Source organism: Taudactylus pleione, unplaced genomic scaffold (assembly GCF_031769625.1).
Source record: "Taudactylus pleione unplaced genomic scaffold, aTauple2 ptg000454l, whole genome shotgun sequence".
Taxonomy (NCBI): Eukaryota; Metazoa; Chordata; class Amphibia; order Anura; family Myobatrachidae; genus Taudactylus; species Taudactylus pleione.
The window spans coordinates 3299259-3311510 of NW_028284856.1; the positions used below are offsets into that span (position 1 = coordinate 3299259).

General features: G+C 36.9%; 1 non-coding gene across 1 annotated transcript; it reads left to right on the plus strand.

Annotated features, from left to right (window-relative positions):
* The first annotated feature begins 7917 nt into the window (after positions 1-7917).
* On the plus strand, positions 7918-7990 carry TRNAK-UUU (transfer RNA lysine (anticodon UUU)). The gene has a single exon. It is a non-coding gene; the product is annotated as a tRNA-Lys (tRNA).
* The last annotated feature ends 4262 nt before the right edge of the window (positions 7991-12252 follow it).

Genomic DNA, 12252 nt, shown 5'->3' on the forward strand with positions numbered 1-12252 from the left:
TAAGAATGTACACCTTCAACCAAGAGGCAAATTAAATGTATTTCATCAAGAGACACTAAATGTCAAGCTTTTCAGTTCATACTTTTAGTGATAGAGAGATTTTCCTACTTTAGTAATTGCACAGTAACTAGTAGTTGTCATCATTTGAAATGTGTCATTTTTGTGAAATGGAACATAGTGCAGAGTGGGAAAATCACAAACTGTTTAAGAATGTACACCTTCAACCAAGAGGCAAATTAAATGTATTTCATCAAGAGACACTAAATGTCAAGCTTTTCAGTTCATACTTTTAGTGATAGAGAGATTTTCCAACTTTAGTAATTGCACAGTAACTAGTAGTTGTCATCATTTGATATGACTTGTTTTTTGTATTACGAACTTTCTGCATTTTTGCGACCTATCACAGAAGAGCCTGGATAGCTCAGTCGGTAGAGCATCAGACTTTTAATCTGAGGGTCCAGGGTTCAAGGGTCTGTTCTGGCGAGTGTCTTTTAAGCAATGTGTCATTTTGTGAAATGGAACATAGTGCAGAGTGGGAAAATCACAAACTGTTTAAGAATGTACACCTTCAACCAAGAGGCAAATTAAATGTATTTCACCAATAGACACTAAATGTCAAGCTATTCATATCATACTTTTAGTGATAGAGAGATTTTCCTACTTTAGTAATTGCACAGTAGTTGTCACCATTTGAATTTACTTGGTTTTAGTATTACAAACTTTCTATAGGTTTGCGACAAACTCCAGAAGAGCCTGGAGTCGGAAAAACATCACAACTTTAATCTGAGGGTCCAGGGTTCAAGTCCCTGTTTGGGCGAGTGTCTTTTAAGCAATGTGTCGTTTTTGTGAAATGGAACATAGTGCAGAGTGGGAAAATCACAAACTGTTTAAGAATGTACACCTTCAACCAAGAGGCAAATTAAATGTATTTCATCAAGAGACACTAAATGTCAAGCTTTTCAGTTCATACTTTTAGTGATAGAGAGATTTTCCAACTTTAGTAATTGCACAGTAACTAGTAGTTGTCATCATTTGATATGACTTGTTTTTTGTATTACGAACTTTCTGCATTTTTGCGACCTATCACAGAAGAGCCTGGATAGCTCAGTCGGTAGAGCATCTGACTTTTAATCTGAGGGTCCAGGGATCAAGGGTCTGTTCGGGCGAGTGTCTTTTAAGCAATGTGACAATTTGTGAAATGGAACATAGTGCAGAGTGGGAAAATCACAAACTGTTTAAGAATGTACACCTTCAAACAAGAGGCAAATTAAATGTATTTCATCAATAGACACTAAATGTCAAGCTATTCATATCATACTTTTAGTGATAGAGAGACTTTCCTACTTTAGTAATTGCACAGTAGTTGTCACCATTTGAATTTACTTGTTTTTGTATTACGAACTTTCTATAGGTTTGCGACAGACTCCAGAAGAGCCTGGAGTCGGTAAAACATCAGAACTTTAATCTGAGGGTCCAGGGTTCAAGTCCCTGTTCGGGCGAGTGTCTTTTAAGCAATGTGTCATTTTTGTGAAATGGAACATAGTGCAGAGTGGGAAAATCACAAACTGTTTAAGAATGTACACCTTCAACCAAGAGGCAAATTAAATGTATTTCATCAAGAGACACTAAATGTCAAGCTTTTCAGTTCATACTTTTAGTGATAGAGAGATTTTCCTACTTTAGTAATTGCACAGTAACTAGTAGTTGTCATCATTTGAAATAACTTGTTTTTTGTATTACGAACTTTCTGCATTTTTGCGACCTATCGCAGAAGAGCCTGGATAGCTCAGTCGGTAGAGCATCTGACTTTTAATCTGAGGGTCCAGGGTTCAAGGCTCTGTTCAGTCGAGTGTCTTTTAAGCAATGTGTCATTTTGTGAAATGGAACATAGTGCAGAGTGGGAAAATCACAAACTGTTTAAGAAAGTACACCTTCAACCAAGAGGCAAATTAAATGTATTTCACCAATAGACACTAAATGTCAAGCTATTCATATCATACTTTTAGTGATAGAGAGATTTTCCTACTTTAGTAATTGCACAGTAGTTGTCACCATTTGAATTTACTTGGTTTTAGTATTACGAACTTTCTATAGGTTTGCGACAAACTCCAGAAGAGCCTGGAGTCGGTAAAACATCAGAACTTTAATCTGAGGGTCCAGGGTTCAAGTCCCTGTTCGGGTGAGTGTCTTTTAAGCAATGTGTCGTTTTTGTGAAATGGAACATAGTGCAGAGTGGGAAAATCACAAACTGTTTAAGAATGTACACCTTCAACCAAGAGGCAAATTAAATGTATTTCATCAAGAGACACTAAATGTCAAGCTTTTCAGTTCATACTTTTAGTGATAGAGAGATTTTCCAACTTTAGTAATTGCACAGTAACTAGTAGTTGTCATCATTTGATATGACTTGTTTTTTGTATTACGAACTTTCTGCATTTTTGCGACCTATCACAGAAGAGCCTGGATAGCTCAGTCGGTAGAGCATCAGACTTTTAATCTGAGGGTCCAGGGTTCAAGGGTCTGTTCTGGCGAGTGTCTTTTAAGCAATGTGTCATTTTGTGAAATGGAACATAGTGCAGAGTGGGAAAATCACAAACTGTTTAAGAATGTACACCTTCAACCAAGAGGCAAATTAAATGTATTTCACCAATAGACACTAAATGTCAAGCTATTCATATCATACTTTTAGTGATAGAGAGATTTTCCTACTTTAGTAATTGCACAGTAGTTGTCACCATTTGAATTTACTTGGTTTTAGTATTACAAACTTTCTATAGGTTTGCGACAAACTCCAGAAGAGCCTGGAGTCGGAAAAACATCACAACTTTAATCTGAGGGTCCAGGGTTCAAGTCCCTGTTCGGGCGAGTGTCTTTTAAGCAATGTGTCGTTTTTGTGAAATGGAACATAGTGCAGAGTGGGAAAATCACAAACTGTTTAAGAATGTACACCTTCAACCAAGAGGCAAATTAAATGTATTTCATCAAGAGACACTAAATGTCAAGCTTTTCAGTTCATACTTTTAGTGATAGAGAGATTTTCCAACTTTAGTAATTGCACAGTAACTAGTAGTTGTCATCATTTGATATGACTTGTTTTTTGTATTACGAACTTTCTGCATTTTTGCGACCTATCACAGAAGAGCCTGGATAGCTCAGTCGGTAGAGCATCTGACTTTTAATCTGAGGGTCCAGGGATCAAGGGTCTGTTCGGGCGAGTGTCTTTTAAGCAATGTGACAATTTGTGAAATGGAACATAGTGCAGAGTGGGAAAATCACAAACTGTTTAAGAATGTACACCTTCAAACAAGAGGCAAATTAAATGTATTTCATCAATAGACACTAAATGTCAAGCTATTCATATCATACTTTTAGTGATAGAGAGACTTTCCTACTTTAGTAATTGCACAGTAGTTGTCACCATTTGAATTTACTTGTTTTTGTATTACGAACTTTCTATAGGTTTGCGACAGACTCCAGAAGAGCCTGGAGTCGGTAAAACATCAGAACTTTAATCTGAGGGTCCAGGGTTCAAGTCCCTGTTCGGGCGAGTGTCTTTTAAGCAATGTGTCATTTTTGTGAAATGGAACATAGTGCAGAGTGGGAAAATCACAAACTGTTTAAGAATGTACACCTTCAACCAAGAGGCAAATTAAATGTATTTCATCAAGAGACACTAAATGTCAAGCTTTTCAGTTCATACTTTTAGTGATAGAGAGATTTTCCTACTTTAGTAATTGCACAGTAACTAGTAGTTGTCATCATTTGAAATAACTTGTTTTTTGTATTACGAACTTTCTGCATTTTTGCGACCTATCACAGAAGAGCCTGGATAGCTCAGTCGGTAGAGCATCTGACTTTTAATCTGAGGGTCCAGGGTTCAAGGCTCTGTTCGGTCGAGTGTCTTTTAAGCAATGTGTCATTTTGTGAAATGGAACATAGTGCAGAGTGGGAAAATCACAAACTGTTTAAGAAAGTACACCTTCAACCAAGAGGCAAATTAAATGTATTTCACCAATAGACACTAAATGTCAAGCTATTCATATCATACTTTTAGTGATAGAGAGATTTTCCTACTTTAGTAATTGCACAGTAGTTGTCACCATTTGAATTTACTTGGTTTTAGTATTACGAACTTTCTATAGGTTTGCGACAAACTCCAGAAGAGCCTGGAGTCGGTAAAACATCAAAACTTTAATCTGAGGGTCCAGGGTTCAAGTCCCTGTTCGGGTGAGTGTCTTTTAAGCAATGTGACAATTTGTGAAATGGAACATAGTGCAGAGTGGGAAAATCACAAACTGTTTAAGAATGTACACCTTCAACCAAGAGGCAAATTAAATGTATTTCATCAAGAGACACTAAATGTCAAGCTTTTCAGTTCATACTTTTAGTGATAGAGAGATTTTCCAACTTTAGTAATTGCACAGTAACTAGTAGTTGTCATCATTTGATATGACTTGTTTTTTGTATTACGAACTTTCTGCATTTTTGCGACCTATCACAGAAGAGCCTGGATAGCTCAGTCGGTAGAGCATCTGACTTTTAATCTGAGGGTCCAGGGATCAAGGGTCTGTTCGGGCGAGTGTCTTTTAAGCAATGTGACAATTTGTGAAATGGAACATAGTGCAGAGTGGGAAAATCACAAACTGTTTAAGAATGTACACCTTCAAACAAGAGGCAAATTAAATGTATTTCATCAATAGACACTAAATGTCAAGCTATTCATATCATACTTTTAGTGATAGAGAGACTTTCCTACTTTAGTAATTGCACAGTAGTTGTCACCATTTGAATTTACTTGTTTTTGTATTACGAACTTTCTATAGGTTTGCGACAGACTCCAGAAGAGCCTGGAGTCGGTAAAACATCAGAACTTTAATCTGAGGGTCCAGGGTTCAAGTCCCTGTTCGGGCGAGTGTCTTTTAAGCAATGTGTCATTTTTGTGAAATGGAACATAGTGCAGAGTGGGAAAATCACAAACTGTTTAAGAATGTACACCTTCAACCAAGAGGCAAATTAAATGTATTTCATCAAGAGACACTAAATGTCAAGCTTTTCAGTTCATACTTTTAGTGATAGAGAGATTTTCCTACTTTAGTAATTGCACAGTAACTAGTAGTTGTCATCATTTGAAATAACTTGTTTTTTGTATTACGAACTTTCTGCATTTTTGCGACCTATCACAGAAGAGCCTGGATAGCTCAGTCGGTAGAGCATCTGACTTTTAATCTGAGGGTCCAGGGTTCAAGGCTCTGTTCGGTCGAGTGTCTTTTAAGCAATGTGTCATTTTGTGAAATGGAACATAGTGCAGAGTGGGAAAATCACAAACTGTTTAAGAAAGTACACCTTCAACCAAGAGGCAAATTAAATGTATTTCACCAATAGACACTAAATGTCAAGCTATTCATATCATACTTTTAGTGATAGAGAGATTTTCCTACTTTAGTAATTGCACAGTAGTTGTCACCATTTGAATTTACTTGGTTTTAGTATTACGAACTTTCTATAGGTTTGCGACAAACTCCAGAAGAGCCTGGAGTCGGTAAAACATCAGAACTTTAATCTGAGGGTCCAGGGTTCAAGTCCCTGTTCGGGTGAGTGTCTTTTAAGCAATGTGTCGTTTTTGTGAAATGGAACATAGTGCAGAGTGGGAAAATCACAAACTGTTTAAGAATGTACACCTTCAACCAAGAGGCAAATTAAATGTATTTCATCAAGAGACACTAAATGTCAAGCTTTTCAGTTCATACTTTTAGTGATAGAGAGATTTTCCAACTTTAGTAATTGCACAGTAACTAGTAGTTGTCATCATTTGAAATGACTTGTTTTTTGTATTACGAACTTTCTGTATTTTTGCGACCTATCACAGAAGAGCCTGGATAGCTCAGTCGGTAGAGCATCTGACTTTTAATCTGAGGGTCCAGGGTTCAAGGCTCTGTTCGGGCGAGTGTCTTTTAAGCAATGTGTCATTTTGTGAAATGGAACATAGTGCAGAGTGGGAAAATCACAAACTGTTTAAGAAAGTACACCTTCAACCAAGAGGCAAATTAAATGTATTTCACCAATAGACACTAAATGTCAAGCTATTCATATCATACTTTTAGTGATAGAGAGATTTTCCTACTTTAGTAATTGCACAGTAGTTGTCACCATTTGAATTTACTTGGTTTTAGTATTACGAACTTTCTATAGGTTTGCGACAAACTCCAGAAGAGCCTGGAGTCGGTAAAACATCAGAACTTTAATCTGAGGGTCCAGGGTTCAAGTCCCTGTTCGGGTGAGTGTCTTTTAAGCAATGTGACAATTTGTGAAATGGAACATAGTGCAGAGTGGGAAAATCACAAACTGTTTAAGAATGTACACCTTCAACCAAGAGGCAAATTAAATGTATTTCATCAAGAGACACTAAATGTCAAGCTTTTCAGTTCATACTTTTAGTGATAGAGAGATTTTCCAACTTTAGTAATTGCACAGTAACTAGTAGTTGTCATCATTTGATATGACTTGTTTTTTGTATTACGAACTTTCTGCATTTTTGCGACCTATCACAGAAGAGCCTGGATAGCTCAGTCGGTAGAGCATCTGACTTTTAATCTGAGGGTCCAGGGATCAAGGGTCTGTTCGGGCGAGTGTCTTTTAAGCAATGTGACAATTTGTGAAATGGAACATAGTGCAGAGTGGGAAAATCACAAACTGTTTAAGAATGTACACCTTCAAACAAGAGGCAAATTAAATGTATTTCATCAATAGACACTAAATGTCAAGCTATTCATATCATACTTTTAGTGATAGAGAGACTTTCCTACTTTAGTAATTGCACAGTAGTTGTCACCATTTGAATTTAATTGTTTTTGTATTACGAACTTTCTATAGGTTTGCGACAGACTCCAGAAGAGCCTGGAGTCGGTAAAACATCAGAACTTTAATCTGAGGGTCCAGGGTTCAAGTCCCTGTTCGGGCGAGTGTCTTTTAAGCAATGTGTCATTTTTGTGAAATGGAACATAGTGCAGAGTGGGAAAATCACAAACTGTTTAAGAATGTACACCTTCAACCAAGAGGCAAATTAAATGTATTTCATCAAGAGACACTAAATGTCAAGCTTTTCAGTTCATACTTTTAGTGATAGAGAGATTTTCCTACTTTAGTAATTGCACAGTAACTAGTAGTTGTCATCATTTGAAATAACTTGTTTTTTGTATTACGAACTTTCTGCATTTTTGCGACCTATCACAGAAGAGCCTGGATAGCTCAGTCGGTAGAGCATCTGACTTTTAATCTGAGGGTCCAGGGTTCAAGGCTCTGTTCGGTCGAGTGTCTTTTAAGCAATGTGTCATTTTGTGAAATGGAACATAGTGCAGAGTGGGAAAATCACAAACTGTTTAAGAAAGTACACCTTCAACCAAGAGGCAAATTAAATGTATTTCACCAATAGACACTAAATGTCAAGCTATTCATATCATACTTTTAGTGATAGAGAGATTTTCCTACTTTAGTAATTGCACAGTAGTTGTCACCATTTGAATTTACTTGGTTTTAGTATTACGAACTTTCTATAGGTTTGCGACAAACTCCAGAAGAGCCTGGAGTCGGTAAAACATCAGAACTTTAATCTGAGGGTCCAGGGTTCAAGTCCCTGTTCGGGTGAGTGTCTTTTAAGCAATGTGTCGTTTTTGTGAAATGGAACATAGTGCAGAGTGGGAAAATCACAAACTGTTTAAGAATGTACACCTTCAACCAAGAGGCAAATTAAATGTATTTCATCAAGAGACACTAAATGTCAAGCTTTTCAGTTCATACTTTTAGTGATAGAGAGATTTTCCTTCTTTAGTAATTGCACAGTAACTAGTAGTTGTCATCATTTGAAATGACTTGTTTTTTGTATTACGAACTTTCTGCATTTTTGCGACCTATCACAGAAGAGCCTGGATAGCTCAGTCGGTAGAGCATCAGACTTTTAATCTGAGGGTCCAGGGTTCAAGTCCCTGTTCGGGCGATTGTCTTTTAAGCAATGTGTCATTTTGTGAAATGGAACATAGTGCAGAGTGGGAAAATCACAAACTGTTTAAGAATGTACACCTTCAAACAAGAGGCAAATTAAATGTATTTCATCAATAGACACTAAATGTCAAGCTATTCATATCATACTTTTAGTGATAGAGAGACTTTCCTACTTTAGTAATTGCACAGTAGTTGTCACCATTTGAATTTACTTGTTTTTGTATTACGAACTTTCTATAGGTTTGCGACAGACTCCAGAAGAGCCTGGAGTCGGTAAAACATCAGAACTTTAATCTGAGGGTCCAGGGTTCAAGTCCCTGTTCGGGCGAGTGTCTTTTAAGCAATGTGTCATTTTTGTGAAATGGAACATAGTGCAGAGTGGGAAAATCACAAACTGTTTAAGAATGTACACCTTCAACCAAGAGGCAAATTAAATGTATTTCATCAAGAGACACTAAATGTCAAGCTTTTCAGTTCATACTTTTAGTGATAGAGAGATTTTCCTACTTTAGTAATTGCACAGTAACTAGTAGTTGTCATCATTTGAAATGTGTCATTTTTGTGAAATGGAACATAGTGCAGAGTGGGAAAATCACAAACTGTTTAAGAATGTACACCTTCAACCAAGAGGCAAATTAAATGTATTTCATCAAGAGACACTAAATGTCAAGCTTTTCAGTTCATACTTTTAGTGATAGAGAGATTTTCCAACTTTAGTAATTGCACAGTAACTAGTAGTTGTCATCATTTGATATGACTTGTTTTTTGTATTACGAACTTTCTGCATTTTTGCGACCTATCACAGAAGAGCCTGGATAGCTCAGTCGGTAGAGCATCAGACTTTTAATCTGAGGGTCCAGGGTTCAAGGGTCTGTTCTGGCGAGTGTCTTTTAAGCAATGTGTCATTTTGTGAAATGGAACATAGTGCAGAGTGGGAAAATCACAAACTGTTTAAGAATGTACACCTTCAACCAAGAGGCAAATTAAATGTATTTCACCAATAGACACTAAATGTCAAGCTATTCATATCATACTTTTAGTGATAGAGAGATTTTCCTACTTTAGTAATTGCACAGTAGTTGTCACCATTTGAATTTACTTGGTTTTAGTATTACAAACTTTCTATAGGTTTGCGACAAACTCCAGAAGAGCCTGGAGTCGGAAAAACATCACAACTTTAATCTGAGGGTCCAGGGTTCAAGTCCCTGTTTGGGCGAGTGTCTTTTAAGCAATGTGTCGTTTTTGTGAAATGGAACATAGTGCAGAGTGGGAAAATCACAAACTGTTTAAGAATGTACACCTTCAACCAAGAGGCAAATTAAATGTATTTCATCAAGAGACACTAAATGTCAAGCTTTTCAGTTCATACTTTTAGTGATAGAGAGATTTTCCAACTTTAGTAATTGCACAGTAACTAGTAGTTGTCATCATTTGATATGACTTGTTTTTTGTATTACGAACTTTCTGCATTTTTGCGACCTATCACAGAAGAGCCTGGATAGCTCAGTCGGTAGAGCATCTGACTTTTAATCTGAGGGTCCAGGGATCAAGGGTCTGTTCGGGCGAGTGTCTTTTAAGCAATGTGACAATTTGTGAAATGGAACATAGTGCAGAGTGGGAAAATCACAAACTGTTTAAGAATGTACACCTTCAAACAAGAGGCAAATTAAATGTATTTCATCAATAGACACTAAATGTCAAGCTATTCATATCATACTTTTAGTGATAGAGAGACTTTCCTACTTTAGTAATTGCACAGTAGTTGTCACCATTTGAATTTACTTGTTTTTGTATTACGAACTTTCTATAGGTTTGCGACAGACTCCAGAAGAGCCTGGAGTCGGTAAAACATCAGAACTTTAATCTGAGGGTCCAGGGTTCAAGTCCCTGTTCGGGCGAGTGTCTTTTAAGCAATGTGTCATTTTTGTGAAATGGAACATAGTGCAGAGTGGGAAAATCACAAACTGTTTAAGAATGTACACCTTCAACCAAGAGGCAAATTAAATGTATTTCATCAAGAGACACTAAATGTCAAGCTTTTCAGTTCATACTTTTAGTGATAGAGAGATTTTCCTACTTTAGTAATTGCACAGTAACTAGTAGTTGTCATCATTTGAAATAACTTGTTTTTTGTATTACGAACTTTCTGCATTTTTGCGACCTATCGCAGAAGAGCCTGGATAGCTCAGTCGGTAGAGCATCTGACTTTTAATCTGAGGGTCCAGGGTTCAAGGCTCTGTTCGGTCGAGTGTCTTTTAAGCAATGTGTCATTTTGTGAAATGGAACATAGTGCAGAGTGGGAAAATCACAAACTGTTTAAGAAAGTACACCTTCAACCAAGAGGCAAATTAAATGTATTTCACCAATAGACACTAAATGTCAAGCTATTCATATCATACTTTTAGTGATAGAGAGATTTTCCTACTTTAGTAATTGCACAGTAGTTGTCACCATTTGAATTTACTTGGTTTTAGTATTACGAACTTTCTATAGGTTTGCGACAAACTCCAGAAGAGCCTGGAGTCGGTAAAACATCAGAACTTTAATCTGAGGGTCCAGGGTTCAAGTCCCTGTTCGGGTGAGTGTCTTTTAAGCAATGTGTCGTTTTTGTGAAATGGAACATAGTGCAGAGTGGGAAAATCACAAACTGTTTAAGAATGTACACCTTCAACCAAGAGGCAAATTAAATGTATTTCATCAAGAGACACTAAATGTCAAGCTTTTCAGTTCATACTTTTAGTGATAGAGAGATTTTCCAACTTTAGTAATTGCACAGTAACTAGTAGTTGTCATCATTTGATATGACTTGTTTTTTGTATTACGAACTTTCTGCATTTTTGCGACCTATCACAGAAGAGCCTGGATAGCTCAGTCGGTAGAGCATCAGACTTTTAATCTGAGGGTCCAGGGTTCAAGGGTCTGTTCTGGCGAGTGTCTTTTAAGCAATGTGTCATTTTGTGAAATGGAACATAGTGCAGAGTGGGAAAATCACAAACTGTTTAAGAATGTACACCTTCAACCAAGAGGCAAATTAAATGTATTTCACCAATAGACACTAAATGTCAAGCTATTCATATCATACTTTTAGTGATAGAGAGATTTTCCTACTTTAGTAATTGCACAGTAGTTGTCACCATTTGAATTTACTTGGTTTTAGTATTACAAACTTTCTATAGGTTTGCGACAAACTCCAGAAGAGCCTGGAGTCGGAAAAACATCACAACTTTAATCTGAGGGTCCAGGGTTCAAGTCCCTGTTCGGGCGAGTGTCTTTTAAGCAATGTGTCGTTTTTGTGAAATGGAACATAGTGCAGAGTGGGAAAATCACAAACTGTTTAAGAATGTACACCTTCAACCAAGAGGCAAATTAAATGTATTTCATCAAGAGACACTAAATGTCAAGCTTTTCAGTTCATACTTTTAGTGATAGAGAGATTTTCCAACTTTAGTAATTGCACAGTAACTAGTAGTTGTCATCATTTGATATGACTTGTTTTTTGTATTACGAACTTTCTGCATTTTTGCGACCTATCACAGAAGAGCCTGGATAGCTCAGTCGGTAGAGCATCTGACTTTTAATCTGAGGGTCCAGGGATCAAGGGTCTGTTCGGGCGAGTGTCTTTTAAGCAATGTGACAATTTGTGAAATGGAACATAGTGCAGAGTGGGAAAATCACAAACTGTTTAAGAATGTACACCTTCAAACAAGAGGCAAATTAAATGTATTTCATCAATAGACACTAAATGTCAAGCTATTCATATCATACTTTTAGTGATAGAGAGACTTTCCTACTTTAGTAATTGCACAGTAGTTGTCACCATTTGAATTTACTTGTTTTTGTATTACGAACTTTCTATAGGTTTGCGACAGACTCCAGAAGAGCCTGGAGTCGGTAAAACATCAGAACTTTAATCTGAGGGTCCAGGGTTCAAGTCCCTGTTCGGGCGAGTGTCTTTTAAGCAATGTGTCATTTTTGTGAAATGGAACATAGTGCAGAGTGGGAAAATCACAAACTGTTTAAGAATGTACACCTTCAACCAAGAGGCAAATTAAATGTATTTCATCAAGAGACACTAAATGTCAAGCTTTTCAGTTCATACTTTTAGTGATAGAGAGATTTTCCTACTTTAGTAATTGCACAGTAACTAGTAGTTGTCATCATTTGAAATAACTTGTTTTTTGTATTACGAACTTTCTGCATTTTTGCGACCTATCACAGAAGAGCCTGGATAGCTCAGTCGGTAGAGCATCTGACTTT